Raw genomic sequence first — 13,889 nt, forward strand, 5'->3', positions numbered from 1 at the left:
GTGATAGAAGCCTGGCTGGGACACCACCATTCCCAGCATGCGTTTGAAGTTTGAGGTGGCAAGACAAGCAAGGAGCCCCATTCTCTGTGCCTCTGTGCGAGCAGTGCCATGGGCAGATGAGTCTGAGCAACAGCTTTCCAGGCTAGCCCCTTCTGGCTGCCAGCTCTCTGCAGACGTTTGCACTTTCGGAGCAGGGCTGTGATAGGAGCCTGGCAGGGACACCACCATTCCCAGCATGCGTTTGAAGTTTCCAGTGGCAAGATAAGCAAGGAGCCCCATTCTCTGTGCCTCTGTGCGAGCAGTGCCATGGGCAGATGAGGCTGAGCAACAGCTTTCCAGGATAGCACCTTCTGGCTGCCAGCTATCTGCAGACGTTCGCACATTCGGAGCAGGGCTGCGAAAGGAGCCTGGATGGGACACCAAGTTTCCCAGGCTACGTTTGAAGTTTGAGGTGGCAAGACAAGCAAGCAGCCCCATTCTCTGTGCCTCTGTGCGAGCAGTGCCATGGGCAGATGAGGCTGAGCAACAGCTTTCCAGGCTAGCCCCTTCTGGCTGCCAGCTATCTGCAGACGTTCGCACTTTCGGAGCAGGGCTGCGAAAGGAGCCTGGCAGGGACACCAACTTTCCCAGGCTACGTTTGAAGTTTGAGGTGGCAAGACATGCAAGGAGCCCCATTCTCTGTGCTTCTATGCGAGCACTGCCATGGGCAGATGAGGCTGAGCAACAGCTTTCCAGGCTAGCACCTTCTGGCTGCCAGCTATCTGCACACGTTCGCACTTTCGGAGCAGGGCTGTGATAAGAGCCTGGCAGGGACACCACCATTCCCAGCATGCGTTTGAAGTTTGAGGTGGCAAGACAAGCAAGGAGCCCCATTCTCTGTGCCTCTATGCGAACAGTGCCATGGGCAGATGAGGCTGAGCAACAGCTTTCCAGGCTAGCCCCTTCTGGCTGCCAGCTATCTGCAGACGTTCGCACTTTTGGAGCAGGGCTGTGATAGGAGCCTGGCAGGGACACCACCATTCCCAGCATGCGTTTGAAGTTTCAAGTGGCAAGACAAGCAAGCAGCCTCATTCTCTGTGTCTCTGTGCAAACAGTGCCATGGGCAGATGAGGCTGAGCAACAGCTTTCCAGGCTAGCACCTTCTGGCTGCCAGCTATCTGCAGACGTTCGCACTTTCGGAGCAGGGCTGCGAAAGGAGCCTGGCTGGGATACCATCTTTCCCAGGCTACGTTTGAAGTTTGAGGTGGCAAGACAAGCAAGGAGCCCCATTCCCTGTGCCTCTGTGCGAGCAGTGCCATGGGCAGATGAGGCTGAGCAACAGCTTTCCAGGCTAGCACCTTCTGGTTGCCAGCTATCTGCAGACGTTCGCACTTTCGGAGCAGGGCTGCGAAAGGAGCCTGGCTGGGACACCAACTTTCCCAGCATGCGTTTGAAGTTTCAGGTGGCAAGACAAGCAAGCAGCCCCATTCTCTGTGCCTCTGTGCGAGCACTGCCATGGGCATATGAGGCTGAGCAACAGCTTTCCAGGCTAGCACCTTCTGGCTGCCAGCTATCTGCAGACGTTCGCACTTTTGGAGCAGGGCTGTGATAGGAGCCTGGCAGGGACACCACCATTCCCAGCATGCGTTTGAAGTTTGAGGTGTCAAGACAAGCACGCAGCCCCATTCTCTGTGCCTCTGTGCGAGCACTGCCATGGGCAGATGAGGCTGGGCAACAGCTTTCCAGGCTAGCCCCTTCTGGCTGCCAGCTATCTGCAGACGTTCGCACTTTTGGAGCAGGGCTGTGATAGGAGCCTGGCAGGGACACCACCATTCCCAGCATGCGTTTGAAGTTTCCAGTGGCAAGATAAGCAAGGAGCCCCATTCTCTGTGCCTCTGTGCGAGCAGTGCCATGGGCAGATGAGGCTGAGCAACAGCTTTCCAGGATAGCCCCTTCTGGCTGCCAGCTATCTGCAGACGTTCGCACTTTCGGAGCAGGGCAGCGAAAGGAGCCTGGCTGGGACACCACCATTCCCAGCATGCGTTTGAAGTTTGAGGTGGCAAGACAAGCAAGCAGCCCCATTCTCTGTGCCTCTGTGCGAGCACTGCCATGGGCAGATGAGGCTGAGCAACAGCTTTCCAGGCTAGCACCTTCTGGCTGCCAGCTATCTGCAGACGTTCGCACTTTCGGAGCAGGGCTGTGATAGAAGCCTGGCTGGGACACCACCATTCCCAGCATGCGTTTGAAGTTTGAGGTGGCAAGACAAGCAAGCAGCCCCATTCTCTGTGCCTCTGTGCGAACAGTGCCATGGGCAGATGAGGCTGAGCAACAGCTTTCCAGGCTAGCCCCTTCTGGCTGCCAGCTATCTGCAGACGTTCGCACTTTCGGAGCAGGGCTGTGATAGGAGCCTGGCAGGGACACCACCATTCCCAGCATGCGTTTGAAGTTTCCAGTGGCAAGATAAGCAAGGAGCCCCATTCTCTGTGCCTCTGTGCGAGCAGTGCCATGGGCAGATGAGGCTGAGCAACAGCTTTCCAGGATAGCCCCTTCTGGCTGCCAGCTATCTGCAGACGTTCGCACATTCGGAGCAGGGCTGCGAAAGGAGCCTGGATGCGACACCAAGTTTCCCAGGCTACGTTTGAAGTTTGAGGTGGCAAGACAAGCAAGCAGCCCCATTCTCTGTGCCTCTGTGCGAGCACTGCCATGGGCAGATGAGGCTGAGCAACAGCTTTCCAGGCTAGCACCTTCTGGTTGCCAGGTATCTGCAGACGTTCGCACTTTCGGAGCAGGGCTGTGATAGGAGCCTGGCTGGGACACCACCATTCCCAGCATGCGTTTGAAGTTTGAGGTGGCAAGACAAGCAAGCAGCCCCATTCTCTGTGCCTCTGTGCAAACAGTGCCATGGGCAGATGAGGCTGAGCAACAGCTTTCCAGGCTAGCCCCTTCTGGCTGCCAGCTATCTGCAGACGTTCGCACTTTCGGAGCAGGGCTGTGATAGGAGCCTGGCAGGGACACCACCATTCCCAGCATGCGTTTGAAGTTTCAAGTGGCAAGATAAGCAAGGAGCCCCATTCTCTGTGCCTCTGTGCGAGCAGTGCCATGGGCAGATGAGGCTGAGCAACAGTTTTCCAGGATAGCACCTTCTGGCTGCCAGCTATCTGCAGACGTTCGCACTTTCGGAGCAGGGCTGCGAAAGGAGCCTGGCTGGGACACCACCATTCCCAGCATGCGTTTGAAGTTTGAGGTGGCAAGACAAGCAAGCAGCCCCATTCTCTGTGCCTCTGTGCGAGCAGTGCCATGGGCAGATGAGGCTGAGCAACAGCTTTCCAGGCTAGCACCTTCTGGCTGCCAGCTATCTGCAGACGTTCGCACTTTCGGACCAGGGCTGTGATAGGAGCCTGGCAGGGACACCACCATTCCCAGCATGCGTTTGAAGTTTGAGGTGTCAAGACAAGCAAGAAGCCCCATTCTCTGTGCCTCTGTGCGAGCAGTGCCATGGGCAGATGAGGCTGAGCAACAGCTTTCCAGGATAGCACCTTCTGGCTGCCAGCTATCTGCAGACGTTCGCACTTTTGGAGCAGGGCCTGCCGGGGACACCACCATTCCCAGCATGCGTTTGAAGTTTGAGGTGGCAAGACATGCAAGCAGCCCCATTCTCTGTGCCTCTGTGCTAGCACTGCCATGGGCAGATGAGGCTGAGCAACAGCTTTCCAGGCTAGCCCCTTCTGGCTGCCAGCTATCTGCAGACGTTCGCACTTTCGGAGCAGGGCTGCGAAAGGAGCCTGGCTGGGACACCAGCTTTCCCAGGCTACGTTTGAAGTTTGAGGTGGCAAGACAAGCAAGCAGCCCCATTCTCTGTGCCTCTGTGCGAGCACTGCCATGGGCAGATGAGGCTGAGCAACAGCTTTCCAGGCTAGCACCTTCTGGCTGCCAGCTATCTGCAGACGTTCGCACTTTCGGAGCAGGGCTGTGATAGGAGCCTGGCAGGGACACCACCATTCCCAGCATGCGTTTGAAGTTTGAGGTGGCAAGACAAGGAAGGAGCCCTATTCTCTGTGCCTCTGTGCGAGCAGTGCCATGGGCAGATGAGGCTGAGCAACAGCTTTCCAGGCTAGCCCCTTCTGGCTGCCAGCTATCTGCAGACGTTCGCACTTTCGGAGCAGGGCTGCAAAAGGAGCCTGGCAGGGACACCAACTTTCCCAGGCTACGTTTGAAGTTTGAGGTGGCAAGACAAGCAAGCAGCCCCATTCTCTGTGCCTCTGTGCGAGCAGTGCCATGGGCAGATGAGGCTGAGCAACAGCTTTCCAGGCTAGCCCCTTCTGGCTGCCAGCTATCTGCAGACGTTCGCACTTTCGGAGCAGGGCTGCGAAAGGAGCCTGGCTGGGACACCATCTTTCCCAGGCTACGTTTGAAGTTTGAGGTGGCAAGACAAGCAAGCAGCCCCATTCTCTGTGCCTCTGTGCGAGCACTGCCATGGGCAGATGAGGCTGAGCAACAGCTTTCCAGGCTAGCACCTTCTGGTTGCCAGGTATCTGCAGACGTTCGCACTTTCGGAGCAGGGCTGTGATAGGAGCCTGGCTGGGACACCACCATTCCCAGCATGCGTTTGAAGTTTGAGGTGGCAAGACAAGCAAGCAGCCCCATTCTCTGTGCCTCTGTGCAAACAGTGCCATGGGCAGATGAGGCTGAGCAACAGCTTTCCAGGCTAGCCCCTTCTGGCTGCCAGCTATCTGCAGACGTTCGCACTTTCGGAGCAGGGCTGTGATAGGAGCCTGGCAGGGACACCACCATTCCCAGCATGCGTTTGAAGTTTCAAGTGGCAAGATAAGCAAGGAGCCCCATTCTCTGTGCCTCTGTGCGAGCAGTGCCATGGGCAGATGAGGCTGAGCAACAGTTTTCCAGGATAGCACCTTCTGGCTGCCAGCTATCTGCAGACGTTCGCACTTTCGGAGCAGGGCTGCGAAAGGAGCCTGGCTGGGACACCACCATTCCCAGCATGCGTTTGAAGTTTGAGGTGGCAAGACAAGCAAGCAGCCCCATTCTCTGTGCCTCTGTGCGAGCAGTGCCATGGGCAGATGAGGCTGAGCAACAGCTTTCCAGGCTAGCACCTTCTGGCTGCCAGCTATCTGCAGACGTTCGCACTTTCGGAGCAGGGCTGTGAAAGGAGCCTGGCAGGGACACCACCATTCCCAGCATGCGTTTCAAGTTTGAGGTGTCAAGACAAGCAAGAAGCCCCATTCTCTGTGCCTCTGTGCGAGCAGTGCCATGGGCAGATGAGGCTGAGCAACAGCTTTCCAGGCTAGCACCTTCTGGCTGCCAGCTATCTGCAGACGTTCGCACTTTTGGAGCAGGGCCTGCCGGGGACACCACCATTCCCAGCATGCGTTTGAAGTTTGAGGTGGCAAGACATGCAAGCAGCCCCATTCTCTGTGCCTCTGTGCTAGCACTGCCATGGGCAGATGAGGCTGAGCAACAGCTTTCCAGGCTAGCCCCTTCTGGCTGCCAGCTATCTGCAGACGTTCGCACTTTCGGAGCAGGGCTGCGAAAGGAGCCTGGCTGGGACACCAGCTTTCCCAGGCTACGTTTGAAGTTTGAGGTGGCAAGACAAGCAAGGAGCCCCATTCTCTGTGCCTCTGTGCGAGCACTGCCATGGGCAGATGAGGCTGAGCAACAGCTTTCCAGGCTAGCACCTTCTGGCTGCCAGCTATCTGCAGACGTTCGCACTTTCGGAGCAGGGCTGTGATAGGAGCCTGGCAGGGACACCACCATTCCCAGCATGCGTTTGAAGTTTGAGGTGGCAAGACAAGGAAGGAGCCCTATTCTCTGTGCCTCTGTGCGAGCAGTGCCATGGGCAGATGAGGCTGAGCAACAGCTTTCCAGGCTAGCCCCTTCTGGCTGCCAGCTATCTGCAGACGTTCGCACTTTCGGAGCAGGGCTGCAAAAGGAGCCTGGCAGGGACACCAACTTTCCCAGGCTACGTTTGAAGTTTGAGGTGGCAAGACAAGCAAGCAGCCCCATTCTCTGTGCCTCTGTGCGAGCAGTGCCATGGGCAGATGAGGCTGAGCAACAGCTTTCCAGGCTAGCCCCTTCTGGCTGCCAGCTATCTGCAGACGTTCGCACTTTCGGAGCAGGGCTGCGAAAGGAGCCTGGCTGGGACACCATCTTTCCCAGGCTACGTTTGAAGTTTGAGGTGGCAAGACAAGCAAGCAGCCCCATTCTCTGTGCCTCTGTGCGAGCACTGCCATGGGCAGATGAGGCTGAGCAACAGCTTTCCAGGCTAGCACCTTCTGGCTGCCAGCTATCTGCAGACGTTCGAACTTTCGGAGCAGGGCTGTGATAGGAGCCTGGAAGGGACACCACCATTCCCAGCATGCGTTTGAAGTTTGAGGTGGCAAGACAAGCAAGCAGCCCCATTCTCTGTGCCTCTGTGCGAGCAGTGCCATGGGCAGATGAGGCTGAGCAACAGCTTTCCAGGCTAGCCCCTTCTGGCTGCCAGCTATCTGCAGACGTTCGCACTTTCGGAGCAGGGCTGCGAAAGGAGCCTGGCTAAGACACCAACTTTCCCAGGCTACGTTTGAAGTTTGAGGTGGCAAGACAAGCAAGCAGCCCCATTCTCTGTGCCTCTGTGCGAGCACTGCCATGGGCAGATGAGGCTGAGCAACAGCTTTCCAGGCTAGCCCCTTCTGGCTGCCAGCTATCTGCAGACGTTCGCACTTTTGGAGCAGGGCTGTGATAGGAGCCTGGCAGGGACACCACCATTCCCAGCATGCGTTTGAAGTTTCAAGTGGCAAGATAAGCAAACAGCCCCATTCTCTGTGCCTCTATGCGAACAGTGCCATGGGCAGATGAGGCTGAGCAACAGCTTTCCAGGCTAGCACCTTCTGGCTGCCAGCTATCTGCAGACGTTCGCACTTTCGGAGCATGGCTGCGAAAGGAGCCTGGCTGGGACACCACCATTCCCAGCATGCGTTTGAAGTTTGAGGTGGCAAGACAAGCAAGCAGCCCCATTCTCTGTGCCTCTATACGAGCACTGCCATGGGCAGATGAGGCTGAGCAACAGCTTTCCAGGCTAGCCCCTTCTGGCTGCCAGCTATCTGCAGACGTTCGCACTTTCGGAGCAGGGCTGTGATAGGAGCCTGGCAGGGACACCACCATTCCCAGCATGCGTTTGAAGTTTCAAGTGGCAAGATCAGCAAGGAGCCCCATTCTCTGTGCCTCTGTGCGAGCAGTGCCATGGGCAGATGAGGCTGAGCAACAGCTTTCCAGGCTAGCACCTTCTGGCTGCCAGCTATCTGAAGACGTTCGCACATTCGGAGCAGGGCTGCGAAAGGAGCCTGGCTGGGACACCAAGTTTCCCAGGCTACGTTTGAAGTTTGAGGTGGCAAGACAAGCAAGCAGCCCCATTCTCTGTGCCTCTGTGCGAGCACTGCCATGGGCAGATGAGGCTGAGTAACAGCTTTCCAGGCTAACACCTTCTGGCTGCCAGCTATCTGCAGACATTCGCACTTTCGGAGCAGGGCTGCGAAAGGAGTCTGGCTGGGACACCACCATTCCCAGCATGCGTTTGAAGTTTGAGGTGGCAAGACAAGCAAGCAGCCCCATTCTCTGTGCCTCTGTGCGAGCACTGCCATGGGCAGATGAGGCTGAGCAACAGCTTTCCAGGCTAGCACCTTCTGGCTGCCAGCTATCTGCAGACGTTCGCACTTTCGGAGCAGGGCTGTGATAGGAGACTGGCAGGGACACCACCATTCCCAGCAGGCGTTTGAAGTTTGAGGTGTCAAGACAAGCAAGAAGCCCCATTCTCTGTGCCTCTGTGCGAGCAGTGCCATGGGCAGATGAGGCTGAGCAACAGCTTTCCAGAATAGCCCCTTCTGGCTGCCAGCTATCTGCAGACGTTCGCACTTTTGGAGCAGGGCCTGGCAGGGACACCACCATTCCCAGCATGCGTTTGAAGTTTGAGGTGGCAAGACAAGCAAGCAGCCCCATTCTCTGTGACTCTGTGCTAGCACTGCCATGGGCAGATGAGGCTGAGCAACAGCTTTCCAGGCTAGCACCTTCTGGCTGCCAGCTATCTGCAGACGTTCGCACTTTCGGAGCAGGGCTGCGAAAGGAGCCTGGCACAGACACCACCATTCCCAGCATGCGTTTGAAGTTTGAGGTGGCAAGACAAGGAAGGAGCCCTATTCTCTGTGCCTCTGTGCGAGCAGTGCCATGGGCAGATGAGGCTGAGCAACAGCTTTCCAGGCTAGCCCCTTCTGCCTGCCAGCTATCTGCAGACGTTCGCACTTTCGGAGCAGGGCTGCGAAAGGAGCCTGGCAGGGACACCAACTTTCCCAGGCTACGTTTGAAGTTTGAGGTGGCAAGACAAGCAAGCAGCCCCATTCTCTGTGCCTCTGTGCGAGCACTGCCATGGGCAGATGAGGCTGAGCAACAGCTTTCCAGGCTAGCCCCTTCTGGCTGCCAGCTATCTGCAGACGTTAGCACTTTCGGAGCAGGGCTGTGATAGGATCCTGGCAGGGACACCACCATTCCCAGCATGCGTTTGAAGTTTCAAGTGGCAAGATAAGCAAGCAGCCCCATTCTCTGTGCCTCTGTGCGAGCACTGCCATGGGCAGATGAGGCTGAGCAACAGCTTTCCAGGCTAGCCCCTTCTGGCTGCCAGCTATCTGCAGACGTTCGCACTTTCGGAGCAGGGCTGCGAAAGGAGCCTGGCTAAGACACCAACTTTCCCAGGCTACGTTTGAAGTTTCAGGTGGCAAGACAAGCAAGCAGCCCCATTCTCTGTGCCTCTATGCGAGCACTGCCATGGGCAGATGAGGCTGAGCAACAGCTTTCCAGGCTAGCACCTTCTGGCTGCCAGCTATCTGCAGACGTTCGCACTTTCGGAGCAGGGCTGTGATAGGAGTCTGGCAGGGACACCACCATTCCCAGCATGCGTTTGAAGTTTGAGGTGGCAAGACAAGCAAGGAGCCCCATTCTCTGTGCCTCTGTGCGAGCAGTGCCATGGGCAGATGAGGCTGAGCAACAGCTTTCCAGGCTAGCCCCTTCTGGCTGCCAGCTATCTGCAGACGTTCGCACTTTTGGAGCAGGGCAGTGACAGGAGCCTGGCAGGGACACCACCATTCCCAGCATGCGTTTGAAGTTTCAAGTGGCAAGATAAGCAAACAGCCCCATTCTCCGTGCCTCTATGCGAACAGTGCCATTGGCAGATGAGGCTGAGCAACAGCTTTCCAGGCTAGCACCTTCTGGCTGCCAGCTATCTGCAGACGTTCGCACTTTCGGAGCAGGGCTGCGAAAGGAGCCTGGCTGGGACACCAACTTTCCCAGGCTACGTTTGAAGTTTGAGGTGGCAAGACAAGCAAGCAGCCCCATTCTCTGTGCCTCTATACGAGCACTGCCATGGGCAGATGAGGCTGAGCAACAGCTTTCCAGGCTAGCCCCTTCTGGCTGGCAGCTATCTGCAGACGTTCACACTTTCGGAGCAGGGCTGTGATAGGAGCCTGGCAGGGACACCACCATTCCCAGCATGCGTTTGAAGTTTGAAGTGGCAAGACAAGCAAGCAGCTCCATTCTCTGTGCCTCTGTGCGAGCAGTGCCATGGGCAGATGAGGCTGAGCAACAGCTTTCCAGGCTAGCACCTTCTGGCTGCCAGCTATCTGCAGACGTTAGCACTTTCGGAGCAGGGCTGCGAAAGGAGCCTGGCTGGGACACCAACTTTCCCAGGCTACGTTTGAAGTTTGAGGTGGCAAGACAAGCAAGCAGCCCCATTCTCTGTGCCTCTATACGAGCACTGCCATGGGCAGATGAGGCTGAGCAACAGCTTTCCAGGCTAGCCCCTTCTGGCTGGCAGCTATCTGCAGACGTTCGCACTTTCGGAGCAGGGCTGTGATAGGAGCCTGGCAGGGACACCACCATTCCCAGCATGCGTTTGAAGTTTGAGGTGTCAAGACAAGCAAGAAGCCCCATTCTCTGTGCCTCTGTGCGAGCAGTGCCATGGGCAGATGAGGCTGAGCAACAGCTTTCCAGGCTAGCCCCTTCTGGCTGCCAGCTATCTGCAGACGTTCGCACTTTCGGAGCAGGGCTGTGATAGGAGCCTGGCAGGGACACCACCATTCCCAGCATGCGTTTGAAGCTTGAGGTGGCAAGACAAGGAAGGAGCCCTATTCTCTGTGCCTCTGTGCGAGCAGTGCCATGGGCAGATGAGGCTGAGCAACAGCTTTCCAGGCTAGCACCTTCTGGCTGCCAGCTATCTGCAGACGTTCGCACTTTCGGAGCAGGGATGCGAAAGGAGCCTAGCAGGGACACCACCATTCCCAGCATGCATCTGAAGTTTCAAGTGGCAAGATAAGCAAGCAGCCCCATTCTCTGTGCCTCTGTGCGAGCAGTGCCATGGGCAGATGAGGCTGAGCAACAGCTTTCCAGGCTAGCACCTTCTGGCTGCCAGCTATCTGCAGACGTTCGCACTTTCGGAGCAGGGCTGTGATAGGAGCCTGGCAGGGACACCACCATTCCCAGCATGCGTTTGAAGTTTGAGGTGGCAAGACAAGCAAGGAGCCCCATTCTCTGTGCCTCTGTGTGAGCAGTGCCATGGGCAGATGAGGCTGAGCAACAGCTTTCCAGGCTAGCCCCTTCTGGCTGCCAGCTATCTGCAGACGTTCGCACTTTCGGAGCAGGGCTGCGAAAGGAGCCTAGCAGGGACACCACCATTCCCAGCATGCATCTCAAGTTTCAAGTGGCAAGATAAGCAAGGAGTCCCATTCTCTGTGCCTCTGTGCGAGCAGTGCCATGGGCAGATGAGGCTGAGCAACAGCTTTCCAGGCTAGCCCCTTCTGGCTGCCAGCTATCTGCAGACGTTCGCACTTTCGGAGCAGGGCTGTGATAGGAGCCTGGCAGGGACACCACCATTCCCAGCATGCGTTTGAAGTTTGAGGTGGCAAGACAAGTAAGGAGCCCTATTCTCTGTGCCTCTGTGCGAGCAGTGCCATGGGCAGATGAGGCTGAGCAACAGCTTTCCAGGCTAGCCCCTTCTGGCTGGCAGCTATCTGCAGACGTTCGCACTTTCGGAGCAGGGCTGTGATAGGAGCCTGGCAGGGACACCACCATTCCCAGCATGCGTTTGAAGTTTGAGGTGGCAAGACAAGGAAGGAGCCCTATTCTCTGTGCCTCTGTGCGAACAGTGCCATGGGCAGATGAGGCTGAGCAACAGCTTTCCAGGCTAGCCCCTTCTGGCTGCCAGCTATCTGCAGACGTTCGCACTTTCGGAGCAGGGCTGCGAAAGGAGCCTAGCAGGGACACCACCATTCCCAGCATGCATCTGAAGTTTCAAGTGGCAAGATAAGCAAGCAGCCCTATTCTCTGTGCCTCTGTGCGAGCAGTGCCATGGGCAGATGAGGCTGAGCAACAGCTTTCCAGGCTAGCCCCTTCTGGCTGCCAGCTATCTGCAGACGTTCGCACTTTCGGAGCAGGGCTGTGATAGGAGCCTGGCAGGGACACCACCATTCCCAGCATGCGTTTGAAGTTTGAGGTGGCAAGACAAGTAAGGAGCCCTATTCTCTGTGCCTCTGTGCGAGCAGTGCCATGGGCAGATGAGGCTGAGCAACAGCTTTCCAGGCTAGCCCCTTCTGGCTGCCAGCTATCTGCAGACGTTCGCACTTTCGGAGCAGGGCTGCGAAAGGAGCCTAGCAGGGACACCACCATTCCCAGCATGCATCTGAAGTTTCAAGTGGCAAGATAAGCAAGGAGCCCCATTCTCTGTGCCTCTGTGCGAGCAGTGCCATGGGCAGATGAGGCTGAGCAACAGCTTTCCAGGCTAGCCCCTTCTGGCTGCCAGCTATCTGCAGACGTTCGCACTTTCGGAGCAGGGCTGCGAAAGGAGCCTGGCAGGGACACCACCATTCCCAGCATGCGTTTGAAGTTTGAGGTGGCAAGACAAGCAAGGAGCCCCATTCTCTGTGCCTCTGTGCGAGCAGTGCCATGGGCAGATGAGGCTGAGCAACAGCTTTCCAGGCTAGCCCCTTCTGGCTGCCAGCTATCTGCAGACGTTCGCACTTTCGGAGCAGGGCTGCGAAAGGAGCCTAGCAGGGACACCACCATTCCCAGCATGCATCTCAAGTTTCAAGTGGCAAGATAAGCAAGGAGCCCCATTCTCTGTGCCTCTGTGCGAGCAGTGCCATGGGCAGATGAGGCTGAGCAACAGCTTTCCAGGCTAGCACCTTCTGGCTGCCAGCTATCTGCAGACGTTCGCACTTTCGGAGCAGGGCTGTGATAGGAGCCTGGCAGGGACACCACCATTCCCAGCATGCGTTTGAAGTTTGAGGTGGCAAGACAAGCAAGGAGCCCCATTCTCTGTGCCTCTGTGCGAGCAGTGCCATGGGCAGATGAGGCTGAGCAACAGCTTTCCAGGCTAGCCCCTTCTGCCTGCCAGCTATCTGCAGACGTTCGCACTTTCGGAGCAGGGCTGTGATAGGATCCTGGCAGGGACACCACCATTCCCAGCATGCGTTTGAAGTTTCAAGTGGCAAGATAAGCAAGCAGCCCCATTCTCTGTGCCTCTATGCGAACAGTGCCATGGGCAGATGAGGCTGAGCAACAGCTTTCCAGGCTAGCCCCTTCTGGCTGCCAGCTATCTGCAGACGTTCGCACTTTCGGAGCAGGGCTGCGAAAGGAGCCTGGCAGGGACACCATCTTTCCCAGGCTACGTTTGAAGTTTGAGGTGGCAAGACAAGCAAGCAGCCCCATTCTCTGTGCCTCTGTGCGAGCAGTGCCATGGGCAGATGAGGCTGAGCAACAGCTTTCCAGGCTAGCCCCTTCTGGCTGCCAGCTATCTGCAGACGTTCGCACTTTCGGAGCAGGGCTGATATAGGAGCCTGGCTGGGACACCACCATTCACAGCATGCGTTTGAAGTTTGAGGTGGCAAGACAAGCAAGGAGCCCCATTCTTTGTGCCTCTGTGCGAGCAGTGCCATGGGCAGATGAGGCTGAGCAACAGCTTTCCAGGCTAGCCCCTTCTGGCTGCCAGCTATCTGCAGACGTTCGCACTTTCGGAGCAGGGCTGCGAAAGGAGCCTGGCTAAGACACCAACTTTCCCAGGCTACGTTTGAAGTTTCAGGTGGCAAGACAAGCAAGCAGCCCCATTCTCTGTGCCTCTATGCGAGCACTGCCATGGGCAGATGAGACTGAGCAACAGCTTTCCAGGCTAGCACCTTCTGGCTGCCAGCTATCTGCAGACGTTCGCACTTTCGGAGCAGGGCTGTGATAGGGGCCTGGCAGGGACACCACCATTCCCAGCATGCGTTTGAAGTTTGAGGTGGCAAGACAAGCAAGGAGCCCCATTCTCTGTGCCTCTGTGCGAGCAGTGCCATGGGCAGATGAGGCTGAGCAACAGCTTTCCAGGCTAGCCCCTTCTGGCTGCCAGCTATCTGCAGACGTTCGCACTTTTGGAGCAGGGCTGTGACAGGAGCCTGGCAGGGACACCACCATTCCCAGCATGCGTTTCAAGTTTCAAGTGGCAAGATAAGCAAAAAGCCCCATTCTCTGTGCCTCTATGCGAACAGTGCCATGGGCAGATGAGGCTGAGCAACAGCTTTCCAGGCTAGCCCCTTCTGGCTGCCAGCTATCTGCAGACGTTCGCACTTTCGGAGCAGGGCTGCGAAAGGAGCCTGGCTGGGACACCAACTTTCCCAGGCTACGTTTGAAGTTTGAGGTGGCAAGACAAGCAAGCAGCCCCATTCTCTGTGCCTCTATACGAGCAGTGCCATGGGCAGATGAGGCTGAGCAACAGCTTTCCAGGCTAGCACCTTCTGGCTGCCAGCTATGTGCAGACGTTAGCACTTTTGGAGCAGGGCTGCGAAAGGAGCCTGGCTGGGACACCAGCTTTCCCAGGCTACGTTTGAAGTTTCAGGTGGCAAGAC

The sequence above is a fragment of the Opisthocomus hoazin genome, chromosome 30 (assembly GCF_030867145.1).
Source record: "Opisthocomus hoazin isolate bOpiHoa1 chromosome 30, bOpiHoa1.hap1, whole genome shotgun sequence".
In the NCBI taxonomy this organism is placed as follows: domain Eukaryota; kingdom Metazoa; phylum Chordata; class Aves; order Opisthocomiformes; family Opisthocomidae; genus Opisthocomus; species Opisthocomus hoazin.